This window comes from Haliotis cracherodii, unplaced genomic scaffold, assembly GCF_022045235.1.
Source record: "Haliotis cracherodii isolate W230 unplaced genomic scaffold, xgHalCrac1.p SCAF_2, whole genome shotgun sequence".
In the NCBI taxonomy this organism is placed as follows: domain Eukaryota; kingdom Metazoa; phylum Mollusca; class Gastropoda; order Lepetellida; family Haliotidae; genus Haliotis; species Haliotis cracherodii.
This window is the reverse complement of record NW_027266275.1, coordinates 72,505,990-72,521,336: the sequence shown is the minus strand read 5'-3', so window position 1 is coordinate 72,521,336 and position 15,347 is coordinate 72,505,990. Positions and strand designations below refer to the sequence as shown.

The window sequence follows — 15,347 nt, the reverse complement described above, 5'->3', positions numbered from 1 at the left end:
ACGTGGAAGCAATTCACGGGCTCAGAATAACATGTTTTTACTCTTTGAAATGTAGGATAAGAAACCCAGTAAACATCACACTCACCAATTCACGTGGCACAATCATTAAGGAATAAAATGGATAACATTTAATCTGCCTTTCAAACTTGTATCTAGGATTTCTTTCATTCTGCTTTATGCAATTGTGTACAGTGTTTTCTTCTATTTTGTACTGGCAAGCATCTTTTTTCTTATAATGTGAACCACGAGTTTGCAACAGTGACCTTCCAAACGAGATGACACAATAAATTCATTATTCAACAAATCTGCAATTGTGTACAGTGTTTAATCTGCCTTTCAAACTTGTATCTAGGATTTCTTTCATTCTGCTTTATGCAATTGTGTACAGTGTTTTCTTCTATTTTGTACTGGCAAGCATCTTTTTTCTTATAATGTGAGCCACGAGTTTGCAACAGTGACCTTCCAAACGAGATGACACAATAAATTCATTATTCAACAAATCTGCAATTGTGTACAGTGTTTTCTTCTATTTTGTACTGGCAAGCATCTTTTGTTCTTATCATGTGAACCACGAGTTTGCAACAGTGACCTTCCAAACGAGATGACACAATAAATTCATTATTCAACAAATCTGCAATTGTGTACAGTGTTTTCTTCTATTTTGTACTGGCAAGCATCTTTTTTCTTATAATGTGAACCACGAGTTTGCAACAGTGACCTTCCAAACGAGATGACACAATGAATTCATTATTCAACAAATCTGCAATTGTGTACAGTGTTTTCTTCTATTTTGTACTGGCAAGCATCTTTTGTTTTCATCATGTGAACCACGAGTTTGCAACAGTGACCTTCCAAACGAGATGACACAATACATTCATTATTCAACAAATCTGCAATTGTGTACAGTGTTTTCTTCTATTTTGTACTGGCAAGCATCTTTTGTTCTTATCATGTGAACCACGAGTTTGCAACAGTGACCTTCCAAACGAAATGACACAAGAAATTCATTATTCAATAAATCTGCAAAATGATACGCTGTGAACAGGATTCGAACCTGCGCGGGAATAACCCATTGGATTTCAAGTCCAACGCCTTAACCACTCGGCCATCACAGCTCTGCCATGGAGCATCAATAGCAAAGGAGCTATCCCGTAGCACATGTGACATAGTTTTCAAAAAGCAAAAATGATAAATCGCTGTGAACAGGATTCGAACCTGCGCGGGAATATCCCATTGGATTTCGAGTCCAACGCCTTAACCACTCGGCCATCACAGCTGTGATAGCACGAGCTTAAAACAAATTCATGGAACTAGTCTTGACGTGGAAGCAATTCACGGGCTCAGAATAACATGTTTTTACTCTTTGAAATGTAGGATAAGAAACCCAGTAAACATCACACTCACCAATTCACGTGGCACAATCATTAGGGAATAAATTGGATAACATTTAATCTGCCTTTCAAACTTGTATCTAGGATTTCTTTCATTCTGCTTTATGCAATTGTGTACAGTGTTTTCTTCTATTTTGTACTGGCAAGCATCTTTTTTCTTATCATGTGAACCACGAGTTTGCAACAGTGACCTTCCAAACCAGATGACACAATAAATTCATTATTCAACAAATCTGCAATTGTGTACAGTGTTTTCTTCTATTTTGTACTGGCAAGCATCTTTTGTTCTTATCATGTGAACCACGAGTTTGCAACAGTGACCTTCCAAACGAAATGACACAAGAAATTCATTATTCAATAAATCGGCAAAATGATACGCTGTGAACAGGATTCGAACCTGCGCGGGAATAACCCATTGGATTTCAAGTCCAACGCCTTAACCACTCGGCCATCACAGCTCTGCCATGGAGCGTCAATAGCAAAGGAGCTATCCCGTAGCACATGTGACATAGTTTTCAAAAAGCAAAAATGATAAATCGCTGTGAACAGGATTCGAACCTGCGCGGGAATATCCCATTGGATTTCGAGTCCAACGCCTTAACCACTCGGCCATCACAGCTCTGCCATGGAGCGTCAATAGCAAAGGAGCTATCCCGTAGCACATGTGACATAGTTTTCAAAAAGCAAAAATGATACATCGCTGTGAACAGGATTCGAACCTGCGCGGGAATATCCCATTGGATTTCGAGTCCAACGCCTTAACCACTCGGCCATCACAGCTGTGATAGCACAAACTTAACACAAATTCATGGAACTAGTCTTGACGTGGAAGCAATTTCACGGGCTCAGAATAACATGTTTTTACTCTTTGAAATGTAGGATAAGAAACCCAGTAAACATCACACTCACCAATTCACGTGGCACAATCATTAGGGAATAAAATGGATAACATTTAATCTGCCTTTCAAACTTGTATCTAGGATTTCATTCATTCTGCTTTATGCAATTGTGTACAGTGTTTTCTTCTATTTTGTACTGGCAAGCATCTTTTTTCTTATAATGTGAACCACGAGTTTGCAACAGTGACCTTCCAAACCAGATGACACAATAAATTCATTATTCAACAAATCTGCAATTGTGTACAGTGTTTTCTTCTATTTTGTACTGGCAAGCATCTTTTGTTCTTATCATGTGAACCACGAGTTTGCAACAGTGACCTTCCAAACGAGATGACACAATAAATTCATTATTCAATAAATCTGCAAAATGATACGCTGTGAACAGGATTCGAACCTGCGCGGGAATAACCCATTGGATTTCAAGTCCAACGCCTTTTTTTTCTTTAATAACATTTTATTACAGGAAATATGTTACATGAAGCATTTATATTTTACAGATAAATGTTTAAAAGGTATCACAGATGTCGATATTATGTCATATTCTATTTAAACATTTCATTCATGAAAGGGTGGCTTAAATATCAGCTTATTTCCATCTAATTTCATGAAGTTAACTGGCATAATATAACGCTGTATAAAAATATCAGCACGTTTTTTAAATTGGTAATGTGCCCACAAAAGATTGAAGTGACGTTTTACATAAGAATTAAACAGTTTTTCCAGATTGAGGTTGCATTGCTGTAAAGATAGGATTGCTCTTTTCTTAAAAACAGAAATTCTATATACTGACAGCAATATGTTTATACTATCTTGAAAAGAGACTGATTTGTCGGGTTGAAAACCAAAGAGAAGCCAGGAAACTAGCTGATTAAATGAAAATCCAGTGTCTAGGAACAGGTCTGTGAACAGAGATTTAAAAACAGAAATTGTGTCATATAATTCATCACAGAATACAAACATGTGAAACAAATCTTCGACTTCATTTTTACAAACCGGACAAAGGTTTGTGTCTGTTTTGCCATATTTGAACAATTTTTCATAAGTGAAGATAATATTGTGGCTTAATCTGAAATCCAATTCTATTTGCTCAGATGATTTGTCATTGAAAAATACATTTTTCCATACTTTATTCCAATTGATATCAACAGCAAATTTATCCCAGAAGGAAATGGCTGTTGGTTCACAAAATAATTCTTTTACAAATAAGGAATAACTAAATTTGACTGTAAGTTCTTTAGAAGCAATATTTCTATCATCTGTGCAAATAAATGCATCTGTATAGTGTCCATTGTTATCATTTATCGTTTTATTGTACAAAATGGGCAACCATTCATTTGGTAGAGATTGAATAATAATATAATATGCAGTTTGTATCGTTGACACAGAGATATCATGTCGGTTGTCGTTTACTATCTCTATTATTGCCGAAAGTGGCAGGAAGCCAGGGATAAACTCATAACAAATATCTGCAACAGTAACAATACCTGAATCAATAAAAAATGTAAACAGTAGCGTTTTTCCTTGATGGCAAATATGTGGATTATGAAACAATGGTTGAGACATGATATCCCTGTGCTCCGTGACAATTAGTCGCCTGCTGCACGTGATTTCGTCCCATGCTTTCAGAACCTCAGCATAGAACGGGTTGATACGGCTCAAACCAGGACGACTGTAAACAATGCTAAAAATATTTTTAGTTAAACACATATTCATGTATTGGGATATAAATATGGAACACGTTTGTTTCCAGACTGCATAAAAATTGTGATCCATGAATTTTCTAATCAACTTTAATCTGAATGCATATATTTTGTATTTTAAACTTGGAATTGATAATCCTCCTTGTAAAAAATGACCCAAGCATGTTGAATGTTTGATAAGAGGAGTTTTACCACACCAGATAAAATGTGAAATGATTGAATCAATCTCTTTCCTTGCCCACTCCGGGACAGGCACTACATGCACAGTATACCACAACCTTGACATGATAAATGTATTTATAACAATAGACTTCCCTTGCAGGGTTAACTTTCTTTGTGACCAAAATCCCAACAGGGATTTAAGTTTCGATATTTTGATTTTCCAGTTTTTACTTTCACAAAGAGCTTTATCTGGACCAAGGAAAATTCCTAATAATTTGACACAGTCATTTTTAACAATAATTGGTAAGTTAAAATTCATACTGTTTGTGCGGGCTGTACCTAAACACAAAACTTGAGATTTTGTTAAATTGACTTTTGCCCCTGTAGCATCACAATACTCACTGACAGTGTTAAAGGTATTATATACAGACTCAGCATCAGACACTGTAACTGTTGTGTCGTCTGCATGCTGATATATTAAAGACGAGCAATGACTATTGATTTTTACCCCATGAATAGATGAATCAGCCTTAATTAACAAATTTAAAGGTTGACTAACAATAACAAATATTAAACTGCTGAGCGGATCACCTTGTCTGACAGATTGGCCAATTGGAAAATATGGTGTGAGGTGACCATTAATTTTGACACTGCTTTTTAAATCAGTGTATAAAGTTTTAATCCATGAAATGAAAGCTTTACCAAAGTTTAGTTTTTCCAAAATCCTGAAGATGAATGGATGCGAAACACGATCGAATGCTTTTTCTTGATCTATGGTGATTAAATATGCATTTTCATTAGCGTCTTCTACGAGGTCAATTACATCTCTCACAGATAGGATGTTGTCCGAAATATCTCGTCCTGGAACACAACATGATTGTTCCGGTGAAATTATTTTTGCCATAACTGTTTTTAATTTAAGTGCAAGTGAACGAGAGATAAGTTTAGAATCAACATTGAGCAATGAAATTGGTCTAAAATTTCTGATGTCAGTTTTATCACCCTTATTTTTGTAGAAGAGGCTAATGACACCCTTTTTCATGGATCTTGACATGCTTTTTTCTTCAAAAATACATTTCACAACCCGTGCAAATATGGGTTTTAGTATATCCCAAAATTCAGCATAAAATTCTACTGTGAGACCATCATTACCAGGCGATTTATGACGTTTCATACCTTTTAAAGCTTTAGTGAGATCTTCTATTGAAATAGCTTCATCCAGACTATTTCGATCTTCCTCTGGAAGAACATCAGTTATTAGATTCAGAATTTTATCTTGTTTATATAAATCAGTTTCTCCGGATGAATACAATTTAGAATAGAATGTATATGCATGATCAAGAATATCTTCGGTTCGACGAGTTAAACCATTTTCCGTCATTATTTCTTTAATGCAGTTGGATTCCTGTTTACATTTCTCCAAATGTAAGAAAAAAGACGTATTTTTATCACATTCCAATGCCCACTGAACTTTTGAGCGGAGAATAGCCCCTTCACATTTATTTTCCTCATAAATCTCCAAATCTTTTTGAAGACTTTGGATGTATGCAATATCATGATTAGGAGATTTAGATAATTTGTCATACTCACGTCTTAGATTATTTTGCAATTTATAATATTCATATTTTTCTTGTTTACTTCTTTTGCAACTAAAATATATTGCACATTTTTTAACTTGATATTTGAGATTGTCCCACCATATTAATGTTTCATCTTCATAGAGTGAACACAATAAATTTTCATTGATGATACTTATGACTTTTGACTTAAATTCTGTGTCCTGTAACAACTGATTATTAAAAACCCATAATCCAGCACCTCTCTCTACACGAGATAAATCTAAATTAAGACAGGTGATATTGTGATCACTTTTAGTTGAATATTTGATATATGTGTTTATTGCATAAGGAATTAATGATCTAGAAATCAGAAAGAAATCAATGCGAGACTTTTTCATTTCGCCTTCGACAATTTGCTGTCTTGTGAATTCTCTTTTATCTGGATTTCTGTACCTCCAAATGTCACATAAATTTTTGGAATGAATAATACCCTGTAATTTATCACTGCTTCTCATACTGAATGTTTTCATATTTGATGCTCTATCCATAAATATATCTAATATCTCATTATAATCTCCCGCTGCTATCACGTTATCTCCTGATAGATATGTTGCTAACGTGTCAAAAAACACAATTCTGTCTGTCGTATTATTTGGGGCATATAGATTGACACATGAATACAAATTATTGTCATTTTCAAAAGTAACTTTTAAGAGTCTACCATTGTTGTCACAGCTGTGGAAATTTACCTTGTTGGGAAAACGTGATGAGAAAAGTATTGCAACTCCTTTTCTTTTTTCATTGGGACAATTGTTGAAAAATATTTGTCCTTGCCAAAGATGTTTATATTGTTTGATGAAATCATCATCCCAGAAAGTTTCCTGCAGAAAACAAATGTCTGCATGTGAATTTTTCACGGTTGTGAAAACATGATCTACTTTTGATAAATCACGAAGACCATTTACATTCCATGACATGATTAACACCATGAGAATGAACGTTTGACAAGAGAGATACATGATTAATCTTCCTGTTCACATTCACTTTCATTCACACTATCATTTCTTGCCTCCACTTTGGCTCTGGCCTCAGCTTTGGCTCTCGCCTTGGCCTTTCTCATCTGTTTCATACTCATGCCATTCTCTCCATTAGCTGCTTTTTTCCTCTTTCTTTCTTCTGACAAGTTCACAACCCTTTCTTCATTCATGCCCTGAATCTTTCTAAACTTAGTACCCTGCTTAACACCAGAGTTATCATCTATTTTCTCTGAACTAACCCCTTTCTCTCCCTTTCGTTCATCTGCGATCTCGCTTTTATCCTCTCTTCTCTCATTCTCACTTTCTATATTCATTCCTTCTTGTACATTATCGTCAGCCATAATGTGTTCTGTAACAGATGTAGCAGCCGGCATTTTATCAGTGGGGGTCGTCAACGACCAGTCATTCTCATGATTGGCTGCCTCACTGTCAATCGTTTCCATATTCACACTGAAAGGGTCAACAGTGTCATCGTCATTAACTATTTCTTCTTCCGATACTGAAGTATCTCTACTGAGTTCTGTGACTGGTTTGTCGTTCCTGTCATTATTACACATACAGTGATTCACTTTGTTTTTGCATACGTCACAACGTTGTTTTTGAGGACATGCCCTTGCTATATGTCCCTGTCCATGGCACACACGGCACTCCACAGATGGACATTCAGCCATAACATGATCTGTTTCAAAGCATAAATTACATGTTTTGACTTGTCCATTGTGTATGACCCGAAAGGGTTGTGGGCCGTCGCAAGTGTTAAATCGTACACTGTAAGGTAGTGATTTCAGTTGCCCTGGAAATTTCACTCTTACATACCTTGTTCCATCTGTGATCTTTCTCTTTGCATCTTTTATAAAATGCCTTTTGATGTTGGAGATAACCTCAACTCCAAATGCATGTAACATGTCAATGATTTGACTGTCTTCAATGTATGGGGTTAGATGTAGAAATGACACAATCAAAGATCGATCCGTAACAATTCTACAGTTGTACGATTTTCCTTTGATAGAAATACCCCCAGCCACAACTTTTGCTGTTTCCTCATCACACAGTGTAACTTCATAACACCCGCCTCGCGGCACACAGGCAAAAACACTATCATCACCAAAGTCATCTTCTATTGCATTAATGATGTCTGATGCTTTCACTCTATCAAATCCAGTATCCACTCTTAATGTCGCTTCTTTTTTGTACTCACGTTTCCGAAAGTCAATCGAGGACAGTCCGCCATGTTGTCTCTCTTCATCATGAGCCTTGTCCGTGCCTTGTCCCTGCATTATGCAGGTCAAGGCGTGCACACGTTGCTACTTCTGATCGGCGTGGATTATTGAGGGTGTAGATGATGTTTTACATATCCTTTCTCACTCCTTCAATCGATATTTATCCCAAATTACGAACAATCGCGGGAGCTGATGTCAAACCGTCCACCCTCTTTCAAACCAAGGGAGGCAACCACACTCGGCCATCACAGCTCTGCCATGGAGCGTCAATAGCAAAGGAGCTATCCCGTAGCACATGTGACATAGTTTTCAAAAAGCAAAAATGATAAATCGCTGTGAACAGGATTCGAACCTGCGCGGGAATATCCCATTGGATTTCGAGTCCAACGCCTTAACCACTCGGCCATCACAGCTGTGATAGCACGAGCTTAAAACAAATTCATGGAACTAGCCTTGACGTGGAAGCAATTCACGGGCTCAGAATAACATGTTTTTACTCTTTGAAATGTAGGATAAGAAACCCAGTAAACATCACACTCACCAATTCACGTGGCACAATCATTAGGGAATAAAATGGATAACATTTAATCTGCCTTTCAAACTTGTATCTAGGATTTCTTTCATTCTGCTTTATGCAATTGTGTACAGTGTTTTCTTCTATTTTGTACTGGCAAGCATCTTTTTTCTTATCATGTGAACCACGAGTTTGCAACAGTGACCTTCCAAACGAGATGACACAATAAATTCATTATTCAACAAATCTGCAATTGTGTACAGTGTTTTCTTCTATTTTGTACTGGCAAGCATCTTTTGTTCTTATCATGTAAACCACGAGTTTGCAACAGTGACCTTCCAAACGAGATGACACAATAAATTCATTATTCAACAAATCTGCAATTGTGTACAGTGTTTTCTTCTATTTTGTACTGGCAAGCATCTTTTGTTCTTATCATGTGAACCACGAGTTTGCAACAGTGACCTTCCAAACGAAATGACACAAGAAATTCATTATTCAATAAATCGGCAAAATGATACGCTGTGAACAGGATTCGAACCTGCGCGGGAATAACCCATTGGATTTCAAGTCCAGGATTTCTTTCATTCTTCTTTATGCAATTATGTACAGTGTTTTCTTCTATTTTGTACTGGCAAGCATCTTTTTTCTTATAATGTGAACCACGAGTTTGCAACAGTGACCTTCCAAACCAGATGACACAATAAATTCATTATTCAACAAATCTGCAATTGTGTACAGTGTTTTCTTCTATTTTGTACTGGCAAGCATCTTTTGTTCTTATCATGTGAACCACGAGTTTGCAACAGTGACCTTCCAAACGAAATGACACAAGAAATTCATTATTCAATAAATCTGCAAAATGATACGCTGTGAACAGGATTCGAACCTGCGCGGGAATAACCCATTGGATTTCAAGTCCAACGCCTTAACCACTCGGCCATCACAGCTCTGCCATGGAGCGTCAATAGCAAAGGAGCTATCCCGTAGCACATGTGACATAGTTTTCAAAAAGCAAAAATGATAAATCGCTGTGAACAGGATTCGAACCTGCGCGGGAATATCAAATTGGATTTCGAGTCCAACGCCTTAACCACTCGGCCATCACAGCTGTGATAGCACGAGCTTAAAACAAATTCATGGAACTAGTCTTGACGTGGAAGCAATTCACGGGCTCAGAATAACATGTTTTTACTCTTTGAAATGTAGGATAAGAAACCCAGTAAACATCACACTCACCAATTCACGTGGCACAATCATTAGGGAATAAAATGGATAACATTTAATCTGCCTTTCAAACTTGTATCTAGGATTTCTTTCATTCTTCTTTATGCAATTATGTACAGTGTTTTCTTCTATTTTGTACTGGCAAGCATCTTTTTTCTTATAATGTGAACCACGAGTTTGCAACAGTGACCTTCCAAACCAGATGACACAATAAATTCATTATTCAACAAATCTGCAATTGTGTACAGTGTTTTCTTCTATTTTGTACTGGCAAGCATCTTTTGTTCTTATCATGTGAACCACGAGTTTGCAACAGTGACCTTCCAAACGAAATGACACAAGAAATTCATTATTCAATAAATCTGCAAAATGATACGCTGTGAACAGGATTCGAACCTGCGCGGGAATAACCCATTGGATTTCAAGTCCAACGCCTTAACCACTCGGCCATCACAGCTCTGCCATGGAGCGTCAATAGCAAAGGAGCTATCCCGTAGCACATGTGACATAGTTTTCAAAAAGCAAAAATGATAAATCGCTGTGAACAGGATTCGAACCTGCGCGGGAATATCCCATTGGATTTCGAGTCCAACGCCTTAACCACTCGGCCATCACAGCTGTGATAGCACGAGCTTAAAACAAATTCATGGAACTAGTCTTGACGTGGAAGCAATTCACGGGCTCAGAATAACATGTTTTTACTCTTTGAAATGTAGGATAAGAAACCCAGTAAACATCACACTCACCAATTCACGTGGCACAATCATTAGGGAATAAAATGGATAACATTTAATCTGCCTTTCAAACTTGTATCTAGGATTTCTTTCATTCTTCTTTATGCAATTGTGTACAGTGTTTTCTTCTATTTTGTACTGGCAAGCATCTTTTGTTCTTATCATGTAAACCACGAGTTTGCAACAGTGACCTTCCAAACGAGATGACACGATAAATTCATTATTCAACAAATCTGCAATTGTGTACAGTGTTTTCTTCTATTTTGTACTGGCAAGCATCTTTTGTTCTTATCATGTGAACCACGAGTTTGCAACAGTGACCTTCCAAACGAAATGACACAAGAAATTCATTATTCAATAAATCTGCAAAATGATACGCTGTGAACAGGATTCGAACCTGCGCGGGAATAACCCATTGGATTTCAAGTCCAACGCCTTAACCACTCGGCCATCACAGCTCTGCCATGGAGCGTCAATAGCAAAGGAGCTATCCCGTAGCACATGTGACATAGTTTTCAAAAAGCAAAAATGATAAATCGCTGTGAACAGGATTCGAACCTGCGCGGGAATATCCCATTGGATTTCGAGTCCAACGCCTTAACCACTCGGCCATCACAGCTGTGATAGCACGAGCTTAAAACAAATTCATGGAACTAGTCTTGACGTGGAAGCAATTCACGGGCTCAGAATAACATGTTTTTACTCTTTGAAATGTAGGATAAGAAACCCAGTAAACATCACACTCACCAATTCACGTGGCACAATCATTAGGGAATAAAATGGATAACATTTAATCTGCCTTTCAAACTTGTATCTAGGATTTCTTTCATTCTGCTTTATGCAATTATGTACAGTGTTTTCTTCTATTTTGTACTGGCAAGCATCTTTTTTCTTATAATGTGAACCACGAGTTTGCAACAGTGACCTTCCAAACCAGATGACACAATAAATTCATTATTCAACAAATCTGCAATTGTGTACAGTGTTTTCTTCTATTTTGTACTGGCAAGCATCTTTTGTTCTTATCATGTGAACCACGAGTTTGCAACAGTGACCTTCCAAACGAAATGACACAAGAAATTCATTATTCAATAAATCTGCAAAATGATACGCTGTGAACAGGATTCGAACCTGCGCGGGAATAACCCATTGGATTTCAAGTCCAACGCCTTAAACACTCGGCCATCACAGCTCTGCCATGGAGCGTCAATAGCAAAGGAGCTATCCCGTAGCACATGTGACATAGTTTTCAAAAAGCAAAAATGATAAATCGCTGTGAACAGGATTCGAACCTGCGCGGGAATATCCCATTGGATTTCGAGTCCAACGCCTTAACCACTCGGCCATCACAGCTGTGATAGCACGAGCTTAAAACAAATTCACGGAACTAGTCTTGACGTGGAAGCAATTCACGGGCTCAGAATAACATGTTTTTACTCTTTGAAATGTAGGATAAGAAACCCAGTAAACATCACACTCACCAATTCACGTGGCACAATCATTAGGGAATAAAATGGATAACATTTAATCTGCCTTTCAAACTTGTATCTAGGATTTCTTTCATTCTGCTTTATGCAATTGTGTACAGTGTTTTCTTCTATTTTGTACTGGGAAGCATCTTTTTTCTTATCATGTGAACCACGAGTTTGCAACAGTGACCTTCCAAACGAGATGACACAATAAATTCATTATTCAACAAATCTGCAATTGTGTACAGTGTTTTCTTCTATTTTGTACTGGCAAGCATCTTTTGTTCTTATCATGTAAACCACGAGTTTGCAACAGTGACCTTCCAAACGAGATGACACGATAAATTCATTATTCAACAAATCTGCAATTGTGTACAGTGTTTTCTTCTATTTTGTACTGGCAAGCATCTTTTGTTCTTATCATGTGAACCACGAGTTTGCAACAGTGACCTTCCAAACGAAATGACACAAGAAATTCATTATTCAATAAATCTGCAAAATGATACGCTGTGAACAGGATTCGAACCTGCGCGGGAATAACCCATTGGATTTCAAGTCCAACGCCTTAACCACTCGGCCATCACAGCTCTGCCATGGAGCGTCAATAGCAAAGGAGCTATCCCGTAGCACATGTGACATAGTTTTCAAAAAGCAAAAATGATAAATCGCTGTGAACAGGATTCGAACCTGCGCGGGAATATCCCATTGGATTTCGAGTCCAACGCCTTAACCACTCGGCCATCACAGCTGTGATAGCACGAGCTTAAAACAAATTCATGGAACTAGTCTTGACGTGGAAGCAATTCACGGGCTCAGAATAACATGTTTTTACTCTTTGAAATGTAGGATAAGAAACCCAGTAAACATCACACTCACCAATTCACGTGGCACAATCATTAGGGAATAAAATGGATAACATTTAATCTGCCTTTCAAACTTGTATCTAGGATTTCTTTCATTCTGCTTTATGCAATTGTGTACAGTGTTTTCTTCTATTTTGTACTGGGAAGCATCTTTTTTCTTATCATGTGAACCACGAGTTTGCAACAGTGACCTTCCAAACGAGATGACACAATAAATTCATTATTCAACAAATCTGCAATTGTGTACAGTGTTTTCTTCTATTTTGTACTGGCAAGCATCTTTTGTTCTTATCATGTAAACCACGAGTTTGCAACAGTGACCTTCCAAACGAGATGACACGATAAATTCATTATTCAACAAATCTGCAATTGTGTACAGTGTTTTCTTCTATTTTGTACTGGCAAGCATCTTTTGTTCTTATCATGTGAACCACGAGTTTGCAACAGTGACCTTCCAAACGAAATGACACAAGAAATTCATTATTCAATAAATCTGCAAAATGATACGCTGTGAACAGGATTCGAACCTGCGCGGGAATAACCCATTGGATTTCAAGTCCAACGCCTTAACCACTCGGCCATCACAGCTCTGCCATGGAGCGTCAATAGCAAAGGAGCTATCCCGTAGCACATGTGACATAGTTTTCAAAAAGCAAAAATGATAAATCGCTGTGAACAGGATTCGAACCTGCGCGGGAATATCAAATTGGATTTCGAGTCCAACGCCTTAACCACTCGGCCATCACAGCTGTGATAGCACGAGCTTAAAACAAATTCACGGAACTAGTCTTGACGTGGAAGCAATTCACGGGCTCAGAATAACATGTTTTTACTCTTTGAAATGTAGGATAAGAAACCCAGTAAACATCACACTCACCAATTCACGTGGCACAATCATTAGGGAATAAAATGGATAACATTTAATCTGCCTTTCAAACTTGTATCTAGGATTTCTTTCATTCTGCTTTATGCAATTGTGTACAGTGTTTTCTTCTATTTTGTACTGGGAAGCATCTTTTTTCTTATCATGTGAACCACGAGTTTGCAACAGTGACCTTCCAAACGAGATGACACAATAAATTCATTATTCAACAAATCTGCAATTGTGTACAGTGTTTTCTTCTATTTTGTACTGGCAAGCATCTTTTGTTCTTATCATGTAAACCACGAGTTTGCAACAGTGACCTTCCAAACGAGATGACACGATAAATTCATTATTCAACAAATCTGCAATTGTGTACAGTGTTTTCTTCTATTTTGTACTGGCAAGCATCTTTTGTTCTTATCATGTGAACCACGAGTTTGCAACAGTGACCTTCCAAACGAAATGACACAAGAAATTCATTATTCAATAAATCGGCAAAATGATACGCTGTGAACAGGATTCGAACCTGCGCGGGAATAACCCATTGGATTTCAAGTCCAGGATTTCTTTCATTCTTCTTTATGCAATTATGTACAGTGTTTTCTTCTATTTTGTACTGGCAAGCATCTTTTTTCTTATAATGTGAACCACGAGTTTGCAACAGTGACCTTCCAAACCAGATGACACAATAAATTCATTATTCAACAAATCTGCAATTGTGTACAGTGTTTTCTTCTATTTTGTACTGGCAAGCATCTTTTGTTCTTATCATGTGAACCACGAGTTTGCAACAGTGACCTTCCAAACGAAATGACACAAGAAATTCATTATTCAATAAATCGGCAAAATGATACGCTGTGAACAGGATTCGAACCTGCGCGGGAATAACCCATTGGATTTCAAGTCCAACGCCTTAACCACTCGGCCATCACAGCTCTGCCATGGAGCGTCAATAGCAAAGGAGCTATCCCGTAGCACATGTGACATAGTTTTCAAAAAGCAAAAATGATAAATCGCTGTGATCAGGATTCGAACCTGCGCGGAAATATCCCATTGGATTTCCAGTGCAACGCCTTAACCACTCGGCCATTACAGCTGTGATAGCACGAGCTTAAAACAAATTCATGGAACTAGTCTTGACGTGGAAGCAATTCACGGGCTCAGAATAACATGTTTTTACTCTTTGAAATGTAGGATAAGAAACCCAGTAAACATCACACTCACCAATTCACAGGGCACAATCATTAGGGAATAAAATGGATAACATTTAATCTGCCTTTCAAACTTGTATCTAGGATTTCTTTCATTCTTCTTTATGCAATTATGTACAGTGTTTTCTTCTATTTTGTACTGGCAAGCATCTTTTTTCTTATAATGTGAACCACGAGTTTGCAACAGTGACCTTCCAAACCAGATGACACAATAAATTCATTATTCAACAAATCTGCAATTGTGTACAGTGTTTTCTTCTATTTTGTACTGGCAAGCATCTTTTGTTCTTATCATGTGAACCACGAGTTTGCAACAGTGACCTTCCAAACGAAATGACACAAGAAATTCATTATTCAATAAATCTGCAAAATGATACGCTGTGAACAGGATTCGAACCTGCGCGGGACTAACCCATTGGATTTCAAGTCCAACGCCTTAACCACTCGGCCATCACAGCTCTGCCATGGAGCGTCAATAGCAAAGGAGCTATCCCGT

At 37.5% G+C, this 15,347-nt stretch overlaps 21 non-coding genes across 21 annotated transcripts; all 21 read right to left on the bottom strand.

The window, feature by feature from the left end:
• Positions 1–1,033: 1,033 nt before the first annotated feature.
• On the bottom strand, positions 1,034–1,115 carry Trnas-uga (transfer RNA serine (anticodon UGA)). The gene has a single exon. It is a non-coding gene; the product is annotated as a tRNA-Ser (tRNA).
• A 79-nt stretch (positions 1,116–1,194) lies between these two features.
• On the bottom strand, positions 1,195–1,276 carry Trnas-cga (transfer RNA serine (anticodon CGA)). Its single transcript has one exon. It is a non-coding gene; the product is annotated as a tRNA-Ser (tRNA).
• Positions 1,277–1,767: 491 nt separating this feature from the next.
• Trnas-uga (transfer RNA serine (anticodon UGA)) lies at positions 1,768–1,849 on the bottom strand. The gene has a single exon. It is a non-coding gene; the product is annotated as a tRNA-Ser (tRNA).
• A 79-nt stretch (positions 1,850–1,928) lies between these two features.
• Positions 1,929–2,010, bottom strand: Trnas-cga (transfer RNA serine (anticodon CGA)). The gene has a single exon. It is a non-coding gene; the product is annotated as a tRNA-Ser (tRNA).
• A 79-nt stretch (positions 2,011–2,089) lies between these two features.
• Positions 2,090–2,171, bottom strand: Trnas-cga (transfer RNA serine (anticodon CGA)). The gene has a single exon. It is a non-coding gene; the product is annotated as a tRNA-Ser (tRNA).
• A 6,128-nt stretch (positions 2,172–8,299) lies between these two features.
• On the bottom strand, positions 8,300–8,381 carry Trnas-cga (transfer RNA serine (anticodon CGA)). Its single transcript has one exon. It is a non-coding gene; the product is annotated as a tRNA-Ser (tRNA).
• Positions 8,382–9,350: 969 nt separating this feature from the next.
• Positions 9,351–9,432, bottom strand: Trnas-uga (transfer RNA serine (anticodon UGA)). The gene has a single exon. It is a non-coding gene; the product is annotated as a tRNA-Ser (tRNA).
• Positions 9,433–9,511: 79 nt separating this feature from the next.
• Positions 9,512–9,593, bottom strand: Trnas-cga (transfer RNA serine (anticodon CGA)). The gene has a single exon. It is a non-coding gene; the product is annotated as a tRNA-Ser (tRNA).
• Positions 9,594–10,084: 491 nt separating this feature from the next.
• Trnas-uga (transfer RNA serine (anticodon UGA)) lies at positions 10,085–10,166 on the bottom strand. Its single transcript has one exon. It is a non-coding gene; the product is annotated as a tRNA-Ser (tRNA).
• A 79-nt stretch (positions 10,167–10,245) lies between these two features.
• Trnas-cga (transfer RNA serine (anticodon CGA)) lies at positions 10,246–10,327 on the bottom strand. Its single transcript has one exon. It is a non-coding gene; the product is annotated as a tRNA-Ser (tRNA).
• Positions 10,328–10,819: 492 nt separating this feature from the next.
• Positions 10,820–10,901, bottom strand: Trnas-uga (transfer RNA serine (anticodon UGA)). Its single transcript has one exon. It is a non-coding gene; the product is annotated as a tRNA-Ser (tRNA).
• Positions 10,902–10,980: 79 nt separating this feature from the next.
• Trnas-cga (transfer RNA serine (anticodon CGA)) lies at positions 10,981–11,062 on the bottom strand. Its single transcript has one exon. It is a non-coding gene; the product is annotated as a tRNA-Ser (tRNA).
• Positions 11,063–11,553: 491 nt separating this feature from the next.
• On the bottom strand, positions 11,554–11,635 carry Trnas-uga (transfer RNA serine (anticodon UGA)). Its single transcript has one exon. It is a non-coding gene; the product is annotated as a tRNA-Ser (tRNA).
• Positions 11,636–11,714: 79 nt separating this feature from the next.
• Positions 11,715–11,796, bottom strand: Trnas-cga (transfer RNA serine (anticodon CGA)). Its single transcript has one exon. It is a non-coding gene; the product is annotated as a tRNA-Ser (tRNA).
• Positions 11,797–12,417: 621 nt separating this feature from the next.
• Positions 12,418–12,499, bottom strand: Trnas-uga (transfer RNA serine (anticodon UGA)). Its single transcript has one exon. It is a non-coding gene; the product is annotated as a tRNA-Ser (tRNA).
• Positions 12,500–12,578: 79 nt separating this feature from the next.
• Positions 12,579–12,660, bottom strand: Trnas-cga (transfer RNA serine (anticodon CGA)). The gene has a single exon. It is a non-coding gene; the product is annotated as a tRNA-Ser (tRNA).
• Positions 12,661–13,281: 621 nt separating this feature from the next.
• Trnas-uga (transfer RNA serine (anticodon UGA)) lies at positions 13,282–13,363 on the bottom strand. Its single transcript has one exon. It is a non-coding gene; the product is annotated as a tRNA-Ser (tRNA).
• Positions 13,364–13,442: 79 nt separating this feature from the next.
• On the bottom strand, positions 13,443–13,524 carry Trnas-cga (transfer RNA serine (anticodon CGA)). Its single transcript has one exon. It is a non-coding gene; the product is annotated as a tRNA-Ser (tRNA).
• A 969-nt stretch (positions 13,525–14,493) lies between these two features.
• On the bottom strand, positions 14,494–14,575 carry Trnas-uga (transfer RNA serine (anticodon UGA)). The gene has a single exon. It is a non-coding gene; the product is annotated as a tRNA-Ser (tRNA).
• A 79-nt stretch (positions 14,576–14,654) lies between these two features.
• Positions 14,655–14,736, bottom strand: Trnas-gga (transfer RNA serine (anticodon GGA)). The gene has a single exon. It is a non-coding gene; the product is annotated as a tRNA-Ser (tRNA).
• A 491-nt stretch (positions 14,737–15,227) lies between these two features.
• Trnas-uga (transfer RNA serine (anticodon UGA)) lies at positions 15,228–15,309 on the bottom strand. Its single transcript has one exon. It is a non-coding gene; the product is annotated as a tRNA-Ser (tRNA).
• Between the last annotated feature and the right edge of the window lie 38 nt (positions 15,310–15,347).